The sequence below is a fragment of the Ochlerotatus camptorhynchus genome, unplaced genomic scaffold, assembly GCF_037179485.1.
Source record: "Ochlerotatus camptorhynchus isolate MF236.1 unplaced genomic scaffold, CSIRO-AGI_Acam_v1.1 ptg000015l, whole genome shotgun sequence".
Classification (NCBI taxonomy): domain Eukaryota; kingdom Metazoa; phylum Arthropoda; class Insecta; order Diptera; family Culicidae; genus Ochlerotatus; species Ochlerotatus camptorhynchus.
In genome coordinates this window covers 1,621,333-1,647,318 of record NW_027040507.1, presented here as the reverse complement: position 1 = coordinate 1,647,318, position 25,986 = coordinate 1,621,333, and the positions used below count along the sequence as shown (strand labels likewise).

At 42.1% G+C, this 25,986-nt stretch overlaps 1 protein-coding gene across 1 annotated transcript in view; it reads right to left on the bottom strand.

Annotated features, from left to right (window-relative positions):
- LOC135702060 (SPEG neighbor protein-like) overlaps window positions 1-21,183 on the bottom strand; it is a 350,755-nt gene extending 329,572 nt beyond the window's left edge. The window contains exon 1 of the mRNA XM_065223052.1: window positions 19,929-21,183. The gene's annotated coding sequence lies outside the window, so the exon portion shown is untranslated. The remainder of the gene's footprint in view (window positions 1-19,928) is intronic.
- Window positions 21,184-25,986: the final 4,803 nt, after the last annotated feature.

Genomic DNA, 25,986 nt, shown 5'->3' with positions numbered 1-25,986 from the left:
AGAAAATTTTGTTAATCCATTGCTCCGTGCCAACAAAATATCTAGCTTCACTCTCGTATTCCCTACATCCAAAATTTCCAGTGGCAATAGGTTGCAACTTACCGAACCGCGCCATTGTCGTGTCCTGACCGTCCTGGCATGGCCATTTTTCGGATTTTCTTTTATATGTAAATTATGTTGCCGTGTTTCTTCTTCAAAGCCATTCATACGACTCCTCTCTTTATTTTCAGCCCCTATTTAGTACCTTTTTTTTTGCTCTTCCTACACCTTTACTCTATCTATCTCTCTTTCTCACTCTAGATACATCGCTGCCTGTACTGCTCTCATTCCCTACAGAGCGGACTTTGGATATTCGAGCCAAGCAAATGCGATGAAGCGACATGCTCGCCGATCGCATTTGCTTTCTCCTGTGGGGTGATTAAAAGCCGATCGTCATCATTTTCGACTCTGAGAGGTGGAATGGGTTTGGGATGAGTTTTCAGGACCTTGGCTACCTTCCAGAATGGTCTGGAGCGGTCGTCCAGATTCTGGACAACACGCCCGAAACTTTCATTTCGGAGTGAGTCCATTCTGGAAGCAATCTGTCTGTTCAGATCAGCCATTTCACGTTTTTTGCCCAGATCTCCAGTCCTCTGAAACTGGCGTCTACGAACATTTCTCAGGCGAATCAAAAGTTGGGTGTGGGAATCAATGGCAATAAACTTACCCCTCACAGGAACTCGTCGGACGCACGCCTCGTCAGCCACGGTTATGGCTTGGTGGAGTCCCTCCAACGCTCGGTCGATGTCCTCCACGGTGTCAAGCGGCGGGTTGTCGATGATGTGCCTGTCTACCACGCGTCCAAACTGGGCCCAGTTAACGCGATGGTAGTCCTTGCGCAGGCTTGAAGCAGGAGCCACGTTGTAGCCCAGTTCAGCCACCACCGGTTGGTGGTCGGAGCTGAGTTCGTTCAAGGCTACCGGCTTGGACAAGCCGATATTTGTCAGGAGCAGGTCTAGCGTCGATGGGTTGCCCGCCGGTGAGATGAATGTTGGTTCATCCGAAAACCAAACGGAATACAGCCCATGCTGTGAGTGGTCGAACAGGAGACGACCGTTCTGGTTCTGCTGGTAGTTCCGCCAGGCCTCATGGCGAGCATTCAGATCTCCTCCAACTACGAAGCGGGAACCGGTACGGGTGATGGTGGACAGGTCCTTCTTGAATTTAGCCGCTAGTCCACTGCTGGCGGCACACTGTCGAGGGCAGTAGACGGCGATGAACTGGACGTATCCAGTCGACGACTCCACCTCCACACCAAGGGCCTCGATGATAGAGGTGCGGATATGGGACAGAGTGTGGTATTTTATTCCTTTCTTGACGACGACCGCAACACCACCCCCCCTGGAGCTGGTGCGATCAAGCCGGATAATGTTGTGGTCAGGCAACCAGAAGCTGTCGCCGGACTTTAGATGGGTCTCGGTTAGAAGGCCCACGTCGATGCTGTGCTTGCGGAGGAAGTCGGCAAGCTCAATCTTTTTTGCTCTTACAGAGCAAGCATTCCAGGTGACGATAGTTAGCGGTTTAGACGCCATACTGGATGATGAACTTACCGAGCACTTGGATCTGTTCGGGCTTATTGCGGCACTTACGAAGAGCACCGGACATGTTGACGAAAATTTCCATCAGTTCATCCGCTGAGAACAGATCGGGGTTGTTGTTTTGCGCTGTTGGTTGTCTCCAGAATCCAGGGGGGGATGGAGAGCTTTGACCAGCAGAATCACCGGAAGCTTCTTGAGGGGGGGCGGGTTGCACCCGCGAATTCGCTTGCCTTTGCTGGGGAGCACGAAGAGGCGGAAAATCCTCCGTCCTGAATGATGGGGTTTTGTCCTTCTTGCGTCCTGGTTGATTGTTGCTTGACGCCATCTTTCGGATGCGTTTGAAGTCCTCGCGTTTGGAGCACTGTCTGTCAGAGCCTTGATGTGCACCACCACAGTTAGCGCATTTTATCGCCACGGCTCCATCCGCAGGACAGTTGGAAGTGGCGTGTTCTTGAGCGCAGTTGCTGCAGCGTGGCTTGATGTTGCAGTTGCGGGTACCGTGTCCAAAATTGAGGCACCTCTGACACTGCGTTACGTCACGATGACCGCCACGGTATGGCTCCCACCGTACGATGATGGAGTAGATCGATCGGATGGCTTGTAGCGCATTGAGCGTCACCGTCCCTTTCTGGAAGTGCACCAGGAAAAGACAATCCGGGTACGTCTTCACGTTTTCATCTCTCCTTGTCATTCGGAAGACAGCGATCGGGGCTAGCTTGTACCGGTTGATTTCGGCTTCGACCATCTTGGGGTCGAAGTTTGGTAGACCCCTGATGACTACCTTGAAGGGCTTCTCACCGGGGATGTCGTGCGTGAAGAATTCCGCCTTGGTATCCTTCAGATATTTCACGGCCACTTCGTACTCCGCTTTGGTTCGGAGCATCACCTTGGTGCCGATCCTGCCGAGCTTGCCCTGTTACTTTTTTGCACATTGATAGTACACTAGCGTTAGCATATCCGCACAGATGTAAACATCCCATTGTAGGATGTTCACAGTTATGCTAGCTTACTAGCTCAACCAGCTCAGCCAACTAGCATGAATTTAAGTTATTCCTGAAATCTCATGCTGGTAGATGCTGGCCCCTTGTTTACATTATGCTGGCTACTTTATAGTATAGTTCTAGTACATTTTTTTTTTGCAAGGAGGAAACCTTCAACAAGGCCATCGTGCCACCGCTTGACGACTGGGCGCACAGTCGCGGTGACATGGTGTGTGGGATTCTTACCGCACACGGTTCCTGTACAAACTTTACTCTCTACGCACACAAGACAACCTGCGGAGAAACCCTAAGCAGTTTTGCACTTTTGTGAACTCTAAACGTAAAGAAAATGGCCTACCTGTAGAGATGATTCTGCACCATGATATCGCTAAATCCGTTTCTGAAAAGTGCGAGCTATTCGCTACTCACTTCAGGAGTGCATTCAATAGTCATATCGCTTCTACTGAACAAGCTGCAGCTGCCTGCAGGGATACACCAAATAATGCTTGTGATTTGAAGAATTTTGTTGTTGACCACCAATATGTAGAATCAGCTATTTCTAAAATGAAGTTCTCCACTTCAGTTAGCCCAGATGAAATTCCATCCTGCATTTTGAAACGTTGCTCGAGTGCATTGATTTATCCGTTGACGATTCTTTTCAATATGTCCCTTCGAGAATGCAGATTCACAAAAAAGGAGATCAACAGAATGTAGAAAACTATCGCGGCATTACGTCATTGTGCGCTTGCTACAAGGTGTTTGAAATAGTTTTCTACGAGGTGCTGTTTGCGACCTGCAAACATTCTCAACAGTTGATCAACATGGTTTTTACCCAAAACGATCTGTTTCCACAAATCTGGTGCAGTTTATCTCATTTTGCTTGCGTAACTTAGATGTCGGCTCACAAGTTGACGTGATATACACCGATCTCAAAGCAGCCTTCGACCGGGTTGATCATCGAATACTGCTATCAAAACTGGATAAGCTCGGAATCTCCGGAGATGGTTTGAATCGTACCTTAAAAATCGCAGTCTACATGTAAAGATTGGATTTGAATCATCGGAATGTTTCTCTAACAAATCTGGTGTTCCCCAGGGGAGCAACTTAGGACCACTTCTATTCTCCATTTTTATCAACGATTTATCGGAACTAATACCACCGGGATGCCGCCTTTTCTACACGGACGATGTTAAATTATACGTAATCGTAAATTGCATCCAGGATTGCGACCTGCTTCAACAACTGATTATCAAATTCGAAGAGTGGTGCTCAAGAAACTTGTTAACGATTAGTATTCCTAAATGTAATGTAATAACGTTTCATCGGAAACTGAACCCAATCATCTACGACTGCAACATTTCCAACCAGTCTCTCGTACGCGTGAATCATAAACGAGATTTGGGAGTTCTGCTAGATTCTGTTCTCACCTATCGGCTACACTATGATAGTATCATCACAAAGGCCAACAGACAACTAGGATTCATCTTCAAAGTTGCTAATGGGTTTCGTGATCCTCACTGCCTCCGGTCACTTTATTGTGCACTAGTACGTTCGATTTTAGAATCCAATGCAATCATATGGTGTCCATATCAGACCACAGCGATAAGTAGATTTGAATCAATTCAAAAGAAATTTGTTAGATATGCTCTTCGTAGTCTTCCATGGCAAGATCCTATGAATTTACCGCCGTATGCAGGCTCCTTGGGCTTGAGTCATTGGAACGTAGAAGATTTATTGCACAGGCTGTGTTTGTCGCGAAAATTATGTTGGATGAAACTGATGCAGCAGAAATACTGGCCCAACTGAACGTCTACGCACCCGAAAGAGTTTTACGACAGCGAGACTTCTTGTCACTTGAAGCACGTTATGCAGGGTATGGCCAACACGATCCGATTCGATTTATGACGGCAATATTTAATGAGGTTTACCAGTTCTTTGACTTCAACTCATCCGCTGCAGCATTTCAACGTCGATTACTGTACAGATGACAAATAAGGCTGACGATCAGGTGAGTTCCTGTCCAACAACTAGTACAACGAAGAATTTTGCTTTCTTTTTTTTCTTTTTTCTTCTCGACTGCTGGAACTGAATACCAAGCGGGCTGCATACAGGATCACCCACCGCAGCATGGCTCTTCGTTCCATTGGACATAGGTTTAATTACCCATTGACATAGTTTTAAATTTTTATCTTCCGACCTTTGATAATGTATTTTGTTAGCATGAACTTATTTAATTTGTGTAACTGTTCAATGTAATTAGCTTTTAATGTGACTAGAACAATGATATGAGGTTTTTATGCCCTTTCGAGTAAGGTCAACCAATTCAAAAGGGCTTTTCCTCACCGTGCTACATTTCATTAAAGCGCCAAGCTAGATGAAAGTAAGTTAACAATAAAAATAAAAATAAAATAAAATTAAAAAAAAACCTCCTTGGACGCCTTGCTCTTTTCCTCCGGAACCACATGTCGTATTACTTCGGAGGGGGCCGTGCATTACGCACCTCACTTTACCTCAGCTAATTGGCGCTTCCAGTTCGCTGATCGTCTCTCCAATTGGTGAGCTATTGTGCTCCCAGCGTCACGTTCTACTCGGTTATCCCCGGTGGGGGAGCTCTGACGAAGAGTTCTCCAGGCTTCGGCTTTCAGTTCGCACTTGTGTGAGCACATTACTACTTTCTAGTTGGCCTTCTCGCCATTTTCGTTGCAGCGCTGACATGATCTGCGTTACTGCTCTGCTGGCGGCGTCATATCTTCAACGACATTCTCCGAGCATCTCCTCTCGCACAGCATCAAATCTAGGACATTCGAAGACCGCTCTGGTGATTCTTCCACATTCCCACACTCCGGACAGAAGGGTGACGTTGTGTGTCCGAACCGATGCAGGTACTTCCTGGAGCAGCCATGACCAGACAGGAACTGCGTCAAGTGAAAGTTGACTTCTCCATGCCTCCTGTTCACCCTGGTCGAAAGAATCGGTATTAGCCTGTGTGTCCATCTACCGTTCTCTGATGCATAACACTCCTGCTGCCACTTAGCCATCGACACCGTTCTCACCATTCTTCGTACTCCTCTGGTTTCTCTCGTCATATAGCACTCGTAGTCCTCCGCCAAGGTGATGCCGATTGGGATCATAACCGGTGATAACGCATACTGCCTCCATCGAAATGATTCTGTACGCACTCACGACTCGTATGGCCATGAGTCGGAACGTACTGCTCAATTTCCTTTGGTCCTGCTTCGTTTTCAGCGCTTCAATCCAGGCTGGACCTCCGTACCTTAGTGTCGATGAGGACACACTAACCAAAAGACGCCTCTTGCTGCTGCTTGGACCAGAATTGTTCGGCATGATTTTGGCTATTTCATTTCTAGTACACTTGTGCTAGCAAATCAGCATAGATGTGAACACCACATTAGTGAGCAAGTTTCTGCAGATAATCATCAATTTCTTTAGCCAGAGTAGGCTGTGCGTGTGAACGAGCACGACGTTCATTTTTTTATCTCGCAGTTTTTTATGCTTTTTTGGTTATTAATCCGGTTAACATTTTCGAAGGTGGTCGATTATCCGTTTCAAAAGAAATCAAACCATCTATATAGGAGAAACCCTGCAAGAACTGCATCCCATCCCCCAAGGAATACTGGCTGTGATTTGCCGCTAACGTACGGTTTTGAAAACGAAAAAGAACTTTTATTGGAACCAAGATATTTCATTGTTCGTCGTATTCGCGTCAAGGAATTGCAAGTTACTGGACCTGATACTTGGCTACCTACACTTGGATCCAGCAATTGACTACAGCCTATTATCCTTTATCCCAAGTCGGAGGATCACTACATTTGGACAGGGTTGCTTCCACTCACTTGCTATAATGAACTGTTTTCTGGAATTGTGAAGTCATTAGAAGTATAAGTGATAGTGATTGTATTTAAGTTACAAGAAGAGGTTGTGAAGTATGTGTTTGACACATAAAACCTGTCAGTATTGCTTTCAGAGCGTCACAATGGGCGATTTTACAAATATTTTTCTAATTTGGAAAAACCGCAGCGAGTAAATTTAATCTTTACATTATACTATCAAAGTTACCCGCATTATCAAAGATGTCCCGTTTTATGGTACCAAAAATGATAAAATTTCGACGAAACCATTTTGTTTTATTCTACACTCGAAATAAACTGCCACAACTTCTTCTATTACTTATTATTATTATTGTTATTATTATTATTATTATTATTATTTTAATTTTTATTTTATTATTTTATTACTATTATTATTATTATTAAAGAGTTTTGGCTCTTCCCAGCAAAAATGCTGGAAAATTTAACCTGTCTTTATGCCAAGGGGGTTAGGCTCTGTGGATCTCATTCGTCAGTTGACTTACATCCTAATTTGTTTGTTTGAGTCGGATCAGTTATGATGATTCAGGAACCGCCGGACAATACTACAGGTTCCAAGAATCACTGCTTTCTAAATGCTGTTCAGTTCTCTTCGTAGTTCCAACTCTTCAAGGGAACATATAAGGGTACGGGGAACAATTCCGGTCGCCGAGATTACTACCGGAGCTATACGCACAACCTCCAGGTGCCGCAACTGCTTCAACTCTTCCGCCAAATCGTGGTACTTCAATATCTTGGTCGAGAACGTTGACTGAACATTGCGATTTGACGGTACAGCGATATCGATGAGGGTTACCCGCTTCATCCTTTTGTCGTAAACCACAATGTCAGGGCGATTGGCACGAATGTGGACATCCGTAATGATCTCGCGATCCCAGTACAGTTTTATGCAACTATTTTCCAGTACCGGGTCTGGCAGGTACTTGTAGTAGGGTACGTACTGGTTCACCCAGTTGTGCTTCAGTGCAAGTTGTTGGTGCACAATCTTACCGACATCGTTGTTACGACCGAGATACGCTACTTCTGCCAACGCTTGGCAACCAGCAACAACATGTTCGATCGTCTCCCTTACTGCATTGCACTTTCTACACCGGTCTTCTACTTCTTCGTGCAATATGTACCTACGGTAGTTCTTCGCCGCAATAACCCGATCCTGGATGGCTACCATGAAAACTTCAGTCTCTGAGAAGAGTTCACCTCGCACCAGCCACGTATTCGACGCCACTTTGTCGACATGCGCTTGTTCCAACTGATGGGGATGCGTCCCATGCAGCTCCTTCAGCTTCCACGATGCGACTTTATCTTCGACAGTTTTTAGGTCGCTTTTCAACTAGTAGCCTTCTGCACCAGATGCAGGGCGATGAGCCCGTGATCTGCCTCACAAACAGCACGGTAGACTTCGTGACGGTTCTGGATTTCTACGAAGTAGCTTCGCAACTGCTGAATCTGGGAAACACATAGCGCTTGGATATCAGTGATGCCTCTTCCTCCTTCATTACGTGGCAAAGTGACTCTCTCGACGACGGCCGACTTTGGATGATGCATACGATGCTTTGTCATTACTGAACACCGTTACAAGCTGCAAGAAACGGTGAAGCTTCTCCACTGTTTCCGGAAACAGCTTCAAGTCATCCATGTAGAAGGTGTGGGTAACATTTGTGCTTCTTCCTCCACTTTTCAAATGGTAGCCATAGTTGCATTGATCAAGTGTTCTGCTGAGGGGGTTCATCGCAAGGCAGAACCACAGTGGACTAAAGGTATCGCCTTGGAAAATCCCCCTTCTTATGCTGAGAGTTCTGGACCGTAACACCACTGCTTCGTCAGTAACGTGGAGAGATATGCTCCACATTCCCATTGCGTGCATTGTTATTAATATTATTATTATTATTATTGTTATTATTATTATTAATATTATTCTTCTATTTATTCGATTTCAAGCCTAAATTCTTATCGCATATTAGCTTACTACGGGCTCTCAACTTAGTGTTCTAGATGCACATTCAAAGTTAAAGGCTGACTAAAAGTAAACTGATACGCACAAAAAGACCTATAATTCGTGATTCAATAAGTTTAAAAAGTCCATTAATGGTTGCTTAACAGTACTTTTATTAAAACTTCAAAGTTACAGCATTAGATGGTTACATTTCTCCAGTTCGAACGAAATCTCGTACCTTCCTCTTGGTGGAGCCCATCAGCGCCCGCACAGTGGAAACGGACACGGAATCAGGGCATTTCTTCAATTTTGCCCGCATTTGCTGTATGTCCTTGACTGCCCCGCCGCTTCGTCAAAGTCACTGCTTTGAAATTGCCCAGTATTTTGCGATTGGTCGAAATTCCGGGCAATTCGGAGGATTCATTAGCTTGGGGACAAAATCGATCTTGTTAACAGCATACCACTCCAGAAGATGATTTCACCCCTATGCTTGCAGATGAACGGCAATACACGCTTTTCCAGGTATTCTTCGATGTAAACTAGGGATGTCATTCCTCAAACATGAACTTGAATCTTCCCGCCCGGCACATCCCCACGTCCAGTCGCGATGTAAAACTTTTGACCGGGAAGCTACTTAAAATCGAATTTGACGTATGTTTCGTCATCGATCAAAGTGCAGCCTTTGTGTTTCGTCAAAACACGGCCGTACAAGAGCCTTGCACGCTTTTTGGCCACGGGATTCTGCTTCATGTGCCGGTTTGGATGTTCAATGGCTTTGTACGACTTGTATCCTTCCCTGTCAGGGATGTTCCGCACCGTTTGAAAGTTGGCGTTGTACCTTCTGGCCACATCTTGGATCGAAAGACTTTAATGCATCACCTTGCTGCGCAGCTGACGATCCCTGGTTCCAGTTTTTTTCGTAAGTCCGCTGATTCTTTCCCACACTCAGGGTTTCCTTGTAGGTTTTGAGCACCCGACAAACTGTTGTTTTCGGTATCTTCAGCACATTAGCCAGCTTGAAAACGGACCACTCCGGATTTTCCAGGTGTTTGTGCACAATATGTTTTCTTCTTTAGAGTTTCATTTGACGTTATTTCTGAACGCGATCGACTACTTTGAATGAACTTGCACCAGTTGTTCTCTATAGAAGTGTAAACAAACCACTGTCAAAGATTTTCGATTCCCAACGCGAGGGTCGTTCCAATTTAATTTTAGTCAGCCTTTATTAATTGAGAGCTTTCGATGCCGGTACCATTTCTGCATTAGTATAAGTGTGTGGCAAGTACAATCAAATACTTTATGCCCAGGGAAGTCAAGAATTTTTCCAAAGACAAAATTCCCAGACTGGATCGGGAATCGAACCCAGCCATCTCCAGCATAGTCTTGCTTTGTAGCTGCGCCTTTACTGACTGAGTTGCATTGTGCCCGTTTGAAGGGTGTCAATTACTCCTCGGCAATTCTTGATGCAAAATTTAATCCCTGACGAAGCTGTCCCAATTATGTGTTGCTTGTAGCTTCGCATACACTTGATTGACCCTTTCAGAGGGTGCATAGGGGGATGTTGTTTAATACACTGTGCAAGTTTATAAAAGCAATAGAAACGTGTTTAGTTTCCCAAAAATAATACCCCCACTAGAGGACCTCACATGCTTCAATCAACCACAAGCTGGCGCATTGTCACACCAGGTGTCACAAGGTTGCTCCATGTATAGAAAAAGTTCATCATGCCATGGGAAAGTTTTCGCCTTAATTAAGCTTTTTCTCGTGCTTCAACATCGTTAGCTCCGGACGTCAGTGTTTTTCTGTTTTCCACGATCGGCTCGGTGTAGAAGAAGTTCGTTCTTCAATACCCATCTCCATCTCAAACCACTATCACAAGCTCACCTACGCCCACTTTCCCACAGGGGACAAACATTTTCCTCCTACACCTATCTAGCCCTACATACCCATGCCTAGAAGAAAACACGACGCCCGGTAAAACTTTGTTTATTATCGAACCGGGCTTGGGGAACCAGAAAAACCATCATCCCGGATAAGGAAACGAACGAAACGATCCACTCCGTCACAAGAGCTCATTATCACAGCAATTATAGATAAGTGTGCCGACAGACAGCCAATGTGGCGCCTCCGGATTGTCATCCTCTTCCGGACGATGACGGCGTGGTCGGGCTGACGAGGTAAAAAAAAATGGCCATATAATCGTCATTCACAATGGAACCCACCCCTCCCATCATCGCACCGGAGCGAGGGGAGCGATTTGCAGATGTTTTTCACGTGGCTATTTTTCGCACCTAAGCCGATGAGAACACCATTTTCACCCTCGTTTCCTACCGTTTCCAGGGTGCTTTTTCGACGAGCTGTGCTGCTTTTGTTGTTGTTTTGTTCCTTCTAGAGTGGTGGGTGTTTTGTTGTGCCTTGTACCATTTAGCAGCGATGTACGTACGTATGGGGGATAGATACCTCCGTGGGAGTGGAGAAGCCCATTGAGAAACAAAAAAATGAAAGAATCGTGACATTTATAGTGTCACTTAGATCATTTCTCCAAGCACCATCAATACAGACAGTTTGGGGAGGGGAGTTTGGGGTACTAGCGGTTCTAGACAATATTCGTTGGTGGCAAATAGCTTAGCGAGGGTATTAGTCAGCACTTAAACAGACGGCCCTATTGTTGTTGTTTAGTGTAATGAGGGGTTTCCTTCATTGTAGGTTGCATGTGGACAGGCAGATGTTTCGTTATCCGGCATGATAAATTGTAGGAAATGATTATTAAATTAATTACCCGTAAGAACTGGTCTTCCTCAGGGTTGCATTCTTGGGCGAAAATTGCAACCCATTTTCACTTCTGATCTCATTGATTTGCTTGTGGGTTGTTTCTAATTTCAGATGGCAATACCTCGTGTTATTTACAGCAGATTGCTAAAAAGTTTAGAAATGTTTTTTTTTTTCTTGCTAATAGAAATTTGCCCAAGATGAGATTTCCCCCAATGCACAGTGGGAAAAAAAATCGACATAAAAGGAGAAAAATTCATTATCTCTGATCAGCGCTGATTTAACCTTTGCAAACATAATCATTCTTATGAGAAAAAGTCTCAGAAATCCAGTGGAAATAGTTAAGTCCTGTGCATAATAGAGCAAGTTGGGTTTTTGGAGCATTTTACTAAAATTTCTTAAAATTTTGAATGAATGACTTAAAAAGTACCTTATAGTGGTTAATGTACGTTCTGAAATATTAACACTCTTGTAGAAAAATATATGGAGAATCCATTAAAAATTATTTCATAGTGCAGGCTATGCATTTTAGTCAATTTTACCCCTATTACCATATTTTCAATATTTTTTAAAAGAGTATTGTCAGTGATAATAAAACCTGTCCAATGATAGTCCTTCTTGAAGGAAAACACCTTAGGGATACAAAAATTTACGTTTTAGATTATATCGAAAGGTAAGCTGATGTATGGAGCCATTTTTTTTTTTTTAATTTTCCCCTATTTATGAAGTTAATCAGTAGTGTTACACGGTTATACGCGTGAGTACCTGTCATACGGCAGCCCTAATTTTGCTTAATAAAACAGATGAAATGATCCCTACTAAGTAAAAAAATCTCTTTAAAATAGATCGGGTTGCTCCTTAAATGATTGATCAAAATACGTTAAAAATCTTAAAATGCTCAGTAAATATTTAAAGTACGCTCCCTAAAATAGAGACAACTGTACATTAAACATTTGAAAATGCTCCTTAGTATGCACCGCTTTGCACCATTTTGAAGTGTAATTGTACCATATATCATCGGAAAAGCTGCTGTAGAAAGGTTTATAAGTAACATGAAATCAGCTGAAATGTTTAGTAAAAATGCACAAACGCACACAATGATTTACTGAACATTTCAGCTGATTTCATGGTACTTATAAACCTTTCTACAGCAGCTTTTCCGATGCTGCTGCTATATTTCCACATAAGCCTAGAGCTTACTTTTTGAAACCTAGTAGTAGTCACACGGTCACTTTGAACGGAGTTCCAATTTGTTGTTGAAGTCAAGTGAAATATCTTGGATTAGTACAAGATCAAAAATTAACTTTTAAAAATCACATTGAGGGTTAAAAATTAAGCATTGATGGCATTCAAGTCAGATGCAATAAATATGGGTCATTCCATCTCAAGTGGGCACAGAATTTAAAAAATGTGGGGTTGATGTCACTGATTTAAACCAAACTTGACCAAAACGCTTATTTTAGCATTCTGAACAAGCGCCTTTTTTGCTTTTGCTCTGAAATACCTAGATCCTTCTGGGGTACAACCCTGGATTTTCGATATTTTTTAAAATTTCATCTTCAGAAGAGATTACTCCACAATCAAATAAGCTCTTCGTGGTCTTAGAACGTCAATTTGATGGTTTTTTGACGTAGGACTACGTCTTTGATTTCTATATGGGGGTACACTTTGTGAAAACCGAAAATGGAACATGTAACAAATTAAGAAAGATTTTGAACATTAATAACTCAGCTGCCCCTGGTTCAATTTCAATAATTTTATCACCAATCGATCAGAAATATGGCTACGCATCGATCGCATCCAAATATTGATTTTTATTAGGAAACTATTGAAAAACTGGTAAATGTCCAGCATTGTCCAAAAGCGTCGAATTAACTAACAAATCCACCAATTACCTACATGCATATGCTGCTTCCCCAGCACAGTCATCAGAGAGTAGTAAGTAGACGAAACAAGTCGAAGTGGCATTCGCCTCCGATCCTCGGGCGCGTGCGAATAGGGAGGATGGAATAGCGTAATATTTTGCACACTCATCGCCATACTCAGAACCACACGATCCCAATGACCACACCACAGTGTGGTGGTGTTCGGTCGTCGAAATTAGTACCAGCAGTAGCAGTGCTTTCGGCGTGTGTCGTTGAAAATTGTTCTCCAGTAACAACGAAAGGCTACCTGCAAGCAGCGAGCTGCAGAGCCCACATAAGCAACCATCAAAGGAGGAAGAAGCTGCACCGCTATGCTATGGATCGGAATCAGTAGCTCTTCGTGAGTCGCTGCGGGTCGGTGCCAAGCCAAGCGTGTCACCCTCGCTCCAAACGACATACAGCTTGACAGCCACATCCGTGTTGAACACCCAGCTCAGCATTACTAAACCATCACTACAAAACAGTCCTTTTCAGGGCCACCATAAATTTGTTAAGAGTACTATTTGAACATTGGTCAAGGTAATCAGTTCCCGCAAGCAGCTAGCTATCAAGGCCCTAAACTGTCTATAGAAGGTGTGGAATTGTAGGCATGAATATATTGGTACAATTAGTTTTTCCTCGGCTTTCATTCCGCACGATTCGATTCTTTCGTTTAATCAATCACCCTTGTAGTGACGTCGAAAAGATTGTTTAATCGGCGCTTACATATGAAATTTAATGTGGATTATAGAATTTTTTGTAGGTTACCAAAATTTATGAATGGTTTGCCACTAAATGTTGAGATAATTTATTTATTATTGAATTATCACACTGTATACCATGAAAAAACAGCCTGTTTGTGAGTTTTTGCTTGTTTTCAAGGAAGGAGTTATCATAAAAAATAAATCGCCTGCGGGTATTTCCCGGAGACTTTGCAAATAAATAAAATCAAACGAAATCATCATACAGAACTAGCTAGGATTTGTTTTACTTCATATTTTACAAAATTGCTTTCGAGTGTTAAGACATCGTCTCCCGCAAAGTTTACATTTTTCCCTCTACCAACACATACATCAATTTGTGAGAAAATTAGCTCTCACGAGTTAAATCTCTCGAAGTCCCTCCTTTTTTACATATTCTGCGCAAAATATACTTTCCGCCCCGCCCCATGCATATAATTTGGAAGGAAATCCTGTGAGGGGTGAATTGAATACACTTTAATACCAAAATGCAAAAAAACTTAAAAAATCATAAATAACAAAAAATTCAAAATACACCTTTTAAAGTCGGGTAGATGAATCATAAAAACTCAAGTTGACAGTCCCTTGGATTCTCTTCATCAACTTTCTCTTTGAAATAAATTCTACACATTTGATACGCTTACAAATAAAAAACGGAAAGAGTTAAGATAATTGATGATTGATCAATTAAAAGAACTAAATGTTCACATTTGTTCTGTCCACTAGCGGTCCTACGTCAAGCTTCCGTTCGTGCCTCTAGGCACAGACCCTTCTACTTTTTATATTAAATTCTTATAGGTGTACTAACATTTTGTTTTGTTATTGATTTACGAATTATTGATTGGGTGCACCTTCAAATATTGATACGAATATTGATTGGGTGCACCTTCAAGAATTAACATGAAAAAAATCAAATTTACGTTCTTAGATCACGAATAGCTTATTTGGTTGTGGAGTAATCTCTTTTGAAAGATGGAATTTTTTAAAATCTCGAAAATCCAGGTGAAGCCGAAAAGGATCTAGGCACTTCAGAGCTAAATCAAAAAAGACATTTGTTCAGAATGACAGAATGAGCATTTTGGTCATGTTTGGCCCAAATAGGTGACTTCGACCACAGGTGGTGTAGACCATTTTGGCACAGCGTAAAGCATGGCCGGTCTAAAAACTTGTTTAAATATTAGAAGTTTATTCGTCAGGCAAAGCTTGGATTTCCTGTTTATAAGAGGATACAAACATTTAATATATTTGTTACATTTAACTTGAATGCCCTCAATGTGATCTTTAAAAGTTATAATATAAAGTGGAAAATTAAACTTTTTCAATTTAGCAATCAAACCTTCATGCCAAACACTGTCAAATGCTTTTTCTATGTCTAGAAGAGCAACTCCAGTTGATTGGCCTTCATATTTGTTTGAACGGATTAAATTGGTAACTCTTAAGAGTTGATGAGTAGTTGAATGCCCATGGCGAAATCCAAACTGCTCATCTGCAAAAATTGAGTTCGTATTGATGTGAATGTATTCAAAATTATCTTTTCAAAAAGTTTACTTATTGAAGAAAGCAAACTTATTGGGCGGTAGCTAGAAGCTTCAGCTGGATTTTTATCCGGCTTCAAAATTGGAACAACTTTTGCATTTTTCCATTTATCAGGAAAGTATGCCAAATGGAAACATCTGTTAAATAATATTACCAAGAAAGACAAGGTACTCTCGGGGGTTTTTTGATAAGGATATAGAAAATTCCATCATCACCTGGAGCTTTCATATTTTGAAACTTTTTAGTTATAGACCTTACTTCGTCCAAATCAGTCCCCCAGGAATCATCAAAAATATTTTCCCGAGAGAAAATATTCAGAAAATCCCGAGCAACCTGATTCTCAATAGGACTAGTAAGACCCAAACTGAAATTATGGGAACTCTCGAATTGCTTAGCAAGTTTCTGAGCTTTTTCCAAATTTGTGATCAAAATTTTACCACCTTCTTTAAGCGCTGGAATAGGCTTTTGAGTTTTTTTTTCAAAATTTTTGTGAGCTTCCAAAAGGGTTTGGAACTCGGGTCTAATTTAGAAATATTATTTTCAAAAGTTTTGTTCCTCAGGGCAGAGAATCGCTTTTTAATTTGTTTTTGCAAATCCCGCCAGATAACTTTCATGGCAGGATCGCGTGTTCTTTGATATTGTCTCCTACGGACATTTTTAAGACGGATCAAGAGCTGAAGATCGTCGTCTATTATAAATGAATCGAATTTAACCTCGCAGCTCTTGCTTCAACTATAGAAGTAGTCAGATATTCAAAAGCATAATTAATTTCATCTGTGGTTTGCAAAGGAATGTTTGGATCGAAGTTAAATTCCATAAATGTTCGATATTGCTCCAAATCTATGGTAATTGAAAGTAGAGCTGTGGGGATTAGAAATTATTTCTTGGGATATTTCAAAAGTTACTGGAAGGTGATCAGAACCGAAGTCAGCATGGGTAACCAATTGGCTACAAAGTTGACATGAATCAGTTAAGACCAAATCAATAGTGGAGGGATTTCTTGCAGAAGAAAAGCACGTTGGGCTGTTTGGATATTGAATAGTGTAATAACCTGCAGAACAATCATCAAACAGAATATTACCATTGGAATTGCTTTGAGCATTATTCCATGAGCGGTGTTTTGCATTAAAATCACCAATAATGAAGAATTTAGACCTATGACGGGTAAGTTTCTGGAGGTCACCCTTGAGAAAATTCTTTTGCTGGCCTACGCATTGGAATGGCAAATAGGCAGCTATAAACGTAAGTTGTCCAAATTTTGTTTCAACAGAAACTCCCAAAGTTTCAAAAACTTTGGTTTCAAATGAAGAAAGAATTTTATGTTTGATTCGTCTATGAATAATGATGGCAACACCACCACAGGGTTCATCAAGACGATCATTTCTATAAATCAAATAATTTGCGTCCTTCTTAACCTTATCGTCCGGTTTAAGGAACGTTTCAGTTATAACGGCAATATGCACGTTATGAACTCTCAAAAAATTAAATAGCTCGTCTTCATTATCTTTAAGAGATCGAGCATTCCAATTTAAAATATTTAATGCTTTAAAATCCATTACTGAATTTTAAAGTCATGACAAAATTATTTGCAAATTTTACCCCAGTTTGAATAGCATCAAACATGGAGTTAGATTTTTAAGGGCCTCCCTTAGCTCAGTCAGTAAAGGCGTAGCTACAAAGCAAGACCATGCTGGAGGTGGCTGGGTTCAATTCCCGGTTCGGTCTAGGAATTTTTCGGGTTGGAAAATGTCTCGACTTCCCTGGGCATAAAAGTATGATTGGACTTGCAACACAATTATACCAATGCAAAAATGGTACAGGCACCGAAAAGATTCAATTAATAACTGTGGAAGTGCATCTAGAACACTAAGTTGAGAGCACGCAATAAGCTAATATGCGATATGCAATAAGCTTGAAATGCAAAGAAGAAGAAGAATGGAGTTAGATTTAAGCATATTAGAAATCTTGTCAATTAATGATTTCTGTAAAAATTCCATTTTAGGGGCTGTAATGCTTCCTAAGGTAAAATTGTCAAAATTTCCGTTAGAACGTTGGTTAGTATTTTGATTTCTACCCGCTGCAATAGCAGCATAGTTAGCTCCATTACCTCTCTGAACATTGTTAGCAGCGAGGGGAGTAGGTACAGATGAAAAATTTGAAGCAGGGGTGATATTTGTACCTACGGGTACGAATGTAGAATTTGTTCCTCGCTGACCGTTGTTAACAGCAGAGGAATTTGAACCTGGTCAGAACCTGAAGGAATCACCACAATTCATGCATTTAGCTGGCATGTAGCAATTTTTTGTTCCGTGACCCCATCCCTGGCACTTACGGCACTGAGTGAGTTTTTGGAAATTTCCTCCAGTCTTCCTGAAGTGTTCCCACTTCACTTGGACATGGAGCATAAGGCTAGCTTTTTCTAAGGCCTTAAGGTTGTTTAGTTCATTAGACTTGAAGTGAACTAAATCAAAATCATTAGAAATCCCGTTGCGCGAATCGCCAGGACGGGATTTCATTTTCATTTTGATTACTTGGAGTGGCACAACTCCAAGTAATTTTGCCAGTTCATCTTTGATCTGATCCAGGGATTCACCACTGGGCAGTCCTTTCATGACAACCTTGAACACACGTTCAGTTTTGGTGTCGTAAGTAAAAAATGTGTGCTGCTCCTCAGTAAGATGCTTGAGAAGACATTTAAATCCGTCCAAGGTTTCGGCCAATGCACGGCATTCACCCCGACGTCCAATTTGAAGTGAAAACTTAACTTTCACGAAATTCAAAAGTTCCATGCGAAGAGCATGGAAATCGGAAGTAGTTATCACAATAGGGGGAATCTTTTCCTTCTTGGCATTAAGCCGGGAAAGTTTACTAGAATTTTTCTTGGATGATGGATCATTCTCATCATCCGTGAGCAAATCAAATTGATTACTCAAATTAATTTCATCAGAAGGGGGGTCAGTGTATGGAAAACCTTTTTAAAATACTGAATTGCCAGGGCAGGAGCAATTCTAAAACACTTATATCATAGCAATTAAGGCTGGTAGGTTACTGCTGTAGCTGGAGCACCTGGGTTAAAATTAAATGTTATTTATTATGAATTTGGAACAAATAAAAAGTTAAAATCGTAGCCTCGATACTGCTTGGCAAAATACCAGTGTAAACACCCAAAATTCTTGGGGCGGGGGGGGGGCTGGATTATTATGGAGGATACCTGCTCCCCTTGGCACCCCCATTAGCTACGCCAATGAAAATAATCATCCAAGAAAATCTTTCGAAGCAAGTCAGATGAAATTTTCGGGGCAAGTTTGGAGGATCTACCAGAGAAAGTCAAAAGACTTTTTCAAAGTAAATCAACAGAACTTCAGGAGAAAGTCAGATGGACATGTCACTAAAATCTTCCAGAGGAAGGCTTTAAAAAACCACAGAGGATATCAGAAAAAGGTTTCGGAGGAAACCATAAGCCCTTCTCGGGCAGTTCGGTAGAAACCTCCAGGTGAAGATGGAGAAATATTCCGGTGGAAGAAGTAAGCCATATCTCAATTGAACCGGAACAAGCTTCCACGGCAATATGGAAGAAACTGCAGGCGTAAATCGGATGAGCCTTCCTGGGAAAATTTAGAAAAACATTCTTGGAGCAGTGGGAAAGCAGTAACAAGGGAAGTCGAAGAAACAATTTTTCAACGAAAATCAGAAGGTAGTTAATAGAAGCTTCTGGCGGAAGTCAGTTTAAGAGAACAAATTTCCTTGCATTTTGAGACTACTAAAAGAAAGATCATCGGGGAATCTTCAACAAAAAAATTATATTAAGAGGTAAATTTAGGAAATTTGCATGAAAAAGGTCTTCAAAGTAACCTGGATTTTCGTCGAGTTGTTGAGACTATCAAATTAGGGAAAGATTGATTAAGGGAGTGTTGACAAACTAAAAGTGCAAAAGTTGCATTTTAATATTTGCTTCAAGGCACTGGTGGAGGAGAGGGGGTTTACCTTAACCCCGTCCCCATCGCTGCGGCGAGATATGAGAAATAAAAAAATCTTGATCTTGCATAATCTTCTGCGATTCTAGGGTCAAAATTCAGGAAGTTCTAAAATTATAAAAATATTAAACATTTGATTTCAGAGGAATTAGGCGGGGGAGGAGAAAAAATAATGAAACACTCCCCGCCCACCTCACGCACCATTTTAAAAAGTAGCGGTGAAGACATGTGCAGACAATTGGTCCATCTGACATGCCTGCTTAAAAGTAGCATGGTGACGATTTCTACAGTTTCTGATATGATACCTTAACGAGGCGTGTCAGCAAGCAGAAAGCAACACTATTTAAGGGGCGATATTTCCCAATGAACTAAATCCGACCCGTAAATAAACATTCCTTCCATTCTTCCGTTCCCCGCAAAACCTAAAGCCAACTTCCCCGCAAAACCTAAACAGCTCTTAAATGGTGATCACATTCCCAACAATATGCGGCAATAATGCGGTCCGAGCACGCCACATTATGCCAGCATCGGAATAAGGGGATGCGAAAAGCTAAGCATAAAGTAAGGATTCAATTATACTCGTTTGCAGAGAAGGTGATAAACTGAATTGACACGGGCAAAAGCCTACCTGTTACGAAATCACATGAAAAATCGCTCCATTCCGCATGGAGCGCCTGCCAGACTGGTGAATGGGAGTAGATGAGGGGATGAAGCCAGGACACCACTATCCCAAACTTGCGCCGCGAGCGTTAATCCTTCCGGCTGATGCTGGTAATTGGTTTAACCGTCATGTTGCTTTTTTTCTCCCTTTCGCCCGAGTACGGCAATGCGACCCTTAATCCTCAATCGTAGGCTTTAACCTTCGGACACTTTGGACTGTTGTTTGGATTAAATTCACCTTCTTATGGCACCAGCAACAGCTTGCAGTAATTTTCCTTCCCTCTGTTTCACACCAATATTCTTCTTTAATGAGCTTTTCACTGACTGCGATAATAACGCGAACGATTTTCCACTTCAATAAAGTAACACATGGCACAGCAAGGGGTCCGAACCCTCCTTCAATGATTGCACTTTATAGGCTTTTTATAGCTCCAACAATGAATCCTTTTCCTTTTGCCTGTAGCTTACATAAGTACGAGCGGCTTTTGATTATCACTTTTGATTGCGTTCACGAAAATTCTCAATTGCAGTACGTTTTACTACGGATTTACGCTTCTACTCCCTGGAAATTCGGCCTGACTCCTGTCCTTCTAGCAAAAATTATCGCAAAACTTTTCCCCCTCCTAGCACAATTTATGTGCCAATGAATATGGGCTTCGCCCTGAAGTCGAATGCCAAAACAAGAGTCTCTCGAACGACTCGCTGTCGTAGTGAAGCTTCTCACTTGTACTCTTGTGGCAATATTATGCTCTCACACCCCAGCCCAGGCCAAGCAAGCGAACTTCACCTTGCTTTGAAATCCTTTTGCACGTTTCTACACTTCCACCCACTCCAAACGTCGTACAACAATGATGCTGATAATATGTCAAATTCACTTCTTCTTCCTTCCACCGCACCTCACTGCAAGCGTTGTTCTAATGAATCACTTCAATTAGCGAACGCTAATTACGACTTCCATCACTTCACATCGAACCAACTCTGCGAAATTCTTCCCATTTCCGGCCACCACGTCGACACAGTTATCCATTCAATGATCCATAAATTCCACCACCGAACAACATCTATCGCATCTCATCTGGCACTAGTCAGCATCTGGAATCTGTCAACCGTCAGGCGGGACACGATTGGCCTGGACACACTCACACGGGAATTGAACGCCTCTGAGCGAGCAAAAAACTAGATTAGAACACGGATCCGATACGGACTGAAGACACCGCACGTGCGTTTCCTATCAGCGTCTTGAGAGCACTGAAAATCTCGGAAAATTTATAGGGAAATCAGTCCCCCAGTAAAGGATCCTGTGCCAGCTAGGACTCGACTCTCACGCCCATCCCGCATTCTCTCCCGCTCTCTCGCTCTCTTTCCGGTTAATGAGAGTCAATTTCCCAACTTTTTCAAAACATTGCCCCATTCCACCCGACCCACAGCCCGTGTCCATAATTCGTGTTGTAAACCAAGGTCCGTTCTAACCCTACTGCTCGGTAGTCGTCCAGGAGACGCGATGTGACGGAATGTTCGTCTACGTCGTCCGTCGCCAACGGGAACTACGGAGCGTAATGCAATAAGCGAGCAGACGAGGGAGAAATTTCCCGGACCTGCGCATTTATCCTCAAAACTTGACGTTTGCTCTTGAACTTTGGTGTCGTTCCTTGCGAGTCGTGCTGGAGGAGACCTGGCGGAATCGGTTTGGTGAGGGGAAAGTTGGACAGTAATTTCCCAAGAATAGCAGCGTGGATCCATCTGGTGACAGGTAGGAAAACTGTGGAATTGGAATAGTGTTGGATAAATGGAGCATTTCCTGTATGCGAGCGAATGGGATTGGAGCTCTTCTTCGTCAGAGAGTGAGCAGTTTGAAACACGTGCAAATTTGGGTGATAATTTCACTACAATCGAAGTTGTATTGACAGCTCGCAAAAACTGTTGCCATTTGTGACGTTAATCGCTCGTTTTGGGCAAAGGCTGGAAAGCTTCCTTCCCATCGATCATTCGGAAGAGCCTGCCTCAATTGCTTCATGATAGCAATCAAACTTGATTCGAACCCAACGAACGGAACGGAAGCATACTAAAAAAAACCTAACTCCAGACAACCTAGGCTTATCTTCTTTGTCCGGTGGTCGCCGCTAGAGTTTCACAGAAAATTGTAGTCACTCAATTATAACATAATTTACCCCGGCCGGGAATCGTCAGCACAGACGAGTTCGCAAATTGAGTGACGATTTTAACGTTCCCCGGTTTATCCCTCGGAGGGAAACTTTTACTCGTTGAACGTGGGGTGGTGTTGTACCGACCGGTCGCACAATCGGTCATTTTGACGAGCAAGTTTTAATCGATGGAATTGAGTAATCAATTTACACTTACTCAACGCACTTACAGCGTGCCGGGAGCAGTTGTCGAGCGGAGTGCTGTAGTTGGCAATCAAATTTCTGCTCATTAACGTTGGAGCAGTCCTTTGCTCGGCAGACGCGTTCGTCGAACTGATTGAAGTTGAACGTCGACTGCTGAGTGATGTGAGAGGAGCTGAGAATGCGATAATAGACATTTATTTCAGTTTGGTAGTTTGGTGTTTTCGTGGTAGTGCCATCAGTTCAGACGAATGCCCTTAACTATTTCTTCATTTTCATGTCTGAGATTTTGAATTTCGAAAACCGTAATCAATTAAAAAAACACTTGCCAATCCTATTTTTTTTTTCTTTGGTGATGCAGGTCGACTTTGATTATCTGGTGTAACCGTTCGTGAAATTTCGCTGAGGTTTGGATTTAACTCAGTGGCTTAAGCACCACTCTCTATTAAGAGAGACCACTGGTCGTGTTAAAGCTTTGCCCGACAAATGAGACTTTTCTCTCAGAGGACCTCTTGAACGGTCGTTGGTTACTGACGGCAATGAAAGAAAACTACTAACTTTCTGGAAATGCCAAGTCCTTCAGTAATAGGGGAAACGCTCCTATAGTTGCGGTACGTTAGAAGCGTTAGGTTCCTATAGTTGTGTATGGAGACGCAATACACAACTATAGGAACCTAACGCTTCTAACGTACCGCAACTATAGGAGCGTTTACCCTACGGGAATGGAGCGCATGGACCCAATAAATAAACCAAAGGTTTTACTCTGACTCACCCTCGAAACGAAACGGAAAGAGAACGAAGGAATGCTGACTCAACTGAGCAGAAACGAAAGAAAACAGAACGTAACGTAGTAAGAGTGTTTTATTCAGGGAGTAGCATTCAAAACGTTCGAAAAACTAATTTTCAAAATTTTCTTTAAACTAGGGTTACGGTATGTAATGTGGGTCTAGTCCTTTCATTCGGCCTATCACGCAAATAAATAATTAATTAAGGAATATTACACAAAAAATAAGGAAAATATTGATCACTGATGGTTGATAAATGTGTACCACACACAAATCAATTTATATCACAACATTTCAATACATTTTCAGCTCTCGTAAGTAATAAAACTGGTTGAGAATATCACAATGTTCGGAGTTTTTAGCCGCCATGACTTATAAGGTTAAGATGGGAAGGTTGACTGACGATCATCAAATGGCCTGATTATGGCATTTATTGATTGGAATTACCTGATAATACACACTAGACGTAAAACTTACAGTTGCTGTTTGAATATTTTATGTTTATTTTAATTGTTTAACAACGTTTTCACAAGTAAAACATGGACCCAACTTTAGGGACACATTTCTTTTCTATGTTCCTAACTATGGCCCATGAAATTCATTTGACAGCATATAGCAATAAGAGTAACGTCAACAATGTTGTTTTGCATTTGGATGATAAGGAACGAACAGGAAGGGAGATTTTTTCTGCCAAACCTGTATAATGAACATCACAATGTTCTGATTTAGATATTCTGCGGTCAAAAGACGATAAGCGAAATTTTTAATTTTTAATTTTTAAATTGAGTGATTTAATGTAGTTTTCGTAAAATTTTCTCTAAGAAATGTTTTGAGGAATGAAGAGCATTAAGTTAACAGTGATAGTGATAAAAAAAAATACATCAGAAAACGTTACCAAGAGCGTTTTTTTGAGGATCAAACAAGATAGGACGAAGTTGCATCCATAAATAGACCCAATTTGGGGACAATAGACCCATATTACATACATTTCCCTCGTGAGTTATTGTCTTAAAAAAAGTAAGTTTTTCAACTTTTCGTGGTTTCTGATAGCAAACGACATGATAAGCATATCTAAGCATACCATTTAGCAGTAGAATATCGTTTGCAGGTAAATTCATTGATGAGTTATGATTAAAAACGTAATCGATGGCTGCATATTAGACCGAGGTTAGGGACGTATACCCTATATTCTAGCATTCATTCGCATTGGATTTCTGAGAGGGGTTTACGGGAAAGAGCAAATCATGGCCATGAATTAAACATGCTCTCACATACCTGCGCAGGTTTTACTTAACGAAGTGATGAATCGCTGACTGCTGTCCGATGAGGGCTCGACGACTCGATGATGGCGGTGTAGCGATGGCGGCGTAAACGTGATGGTGCCGCTCACATGCTGCAGTATGGCGCGCAGAAACGGAAGGTGACTCGTACGCGGTATGGCCGAATTAGAGTTGCGGAGGGAGTGGCGGCTGGACGGAAGACTTCCGATTTGGCAATCGAGAGCTGAGCTACGACGAGAAGTCGTGCTGTCCCGGGAGATTCGCTCCGCAAAGAGAAGAGGCCAACTTACCTTCGGACGGCTTCGCGTACTTTGTTTCCGCTATGACCACCCGTGATGAAATGAACCCCCTCTCCCGTTGGATTGAATCCGGACCGCGGCACGCTTTTGGCGACGCACTCACACGGTCCGAGCTCTCGGAAATAATGGTCCACGGGGTTTTAGTAGAAGGGACCTCGTCGACGGATGATTGGCGACCGTCGGAAGATATTTCGCTTCGAAGATTAGCGAAATTCACCCACCTCCGTTTAGCTACCTTCGAAAAGGCGGGCCTTAGCAGGGCGCACGAGTCACGGGAAATGTCCGTCTCCCACGAACGATGATGGCGATGCCTCAGATGGAACCCCCGATCCGGCGTTGACGATAGCCGAACGGAACGTATATCCAGCCCGTACAATAAAAGCGCAACGCGCTTTTTGTACAATATCACAAATAAACGCACTGAACAGACTACGCGGAACTTAATACGGACTTATGTCCACTTTAGAGAAACTTAACGCACAAAATCAATTTGATTTAATATAACTCGAGAACGTAAAGTAATTCACGCACTTCTGTTATCCAGCCGATTCGAAAGCGAAATCGATGAGTCAGAATAATTTTGCGAGCAGGAAAATTCCTAACGACCTTTTCCTATTCAGATAGGTCATCTTTTAAAAACTCTCTCTTTATTCGAGAGTTGCGCCAAACCTTTCGAATGGCGACGGACTTCATGGCGCCTCCAGAAAGCATGTACAATATAATACAGCTCACTATAAGTTGAGCTTTTATGGCGAAGTTGTAGCCTAGACACAGTAAATATGGCAAAGTTGTAAAATCGACACAGTAATGGTCTGATTTTATTTACACGGTTGAAATATTTCATTTCTTAGCAAACTTGACATAAAAAGGATTTAATTGTCAATTAAATTAGATTTCAACGAAAAACTATTTACAAATAAACTAAAACGTTACACTGGAGACTTAAAAAAAATAGATAGTCGAGTTTTAGTACAAGACACTGAAGAAGTCTGCACATTGAAGACGAAATGTACGCGTATCTGTCAAGAATAAGCAAATAAGGTAGTGGATGAATTTAAAAATGAATTTATGTCTGTCTGTCTGACCCTTATAGACTCGGCAACTACTGAAACGATCTGAGTGAAAATTTGTACGCAGGGGTTTCTGGGGCCGGGAAAGGTTCTTATGATGGTTCGAGACCCTTCCCCTCTCTGAAAGGGAAGGGGCTCTCTCATACAGATAAAACAGTAAAATATAGCATGCTTTTTGAATCGGCGCTTAAACTCAAGCTAATATTGAATCCCGAGCAAGGCCGGGCACACTCAGCTAGTAAGGTATAAA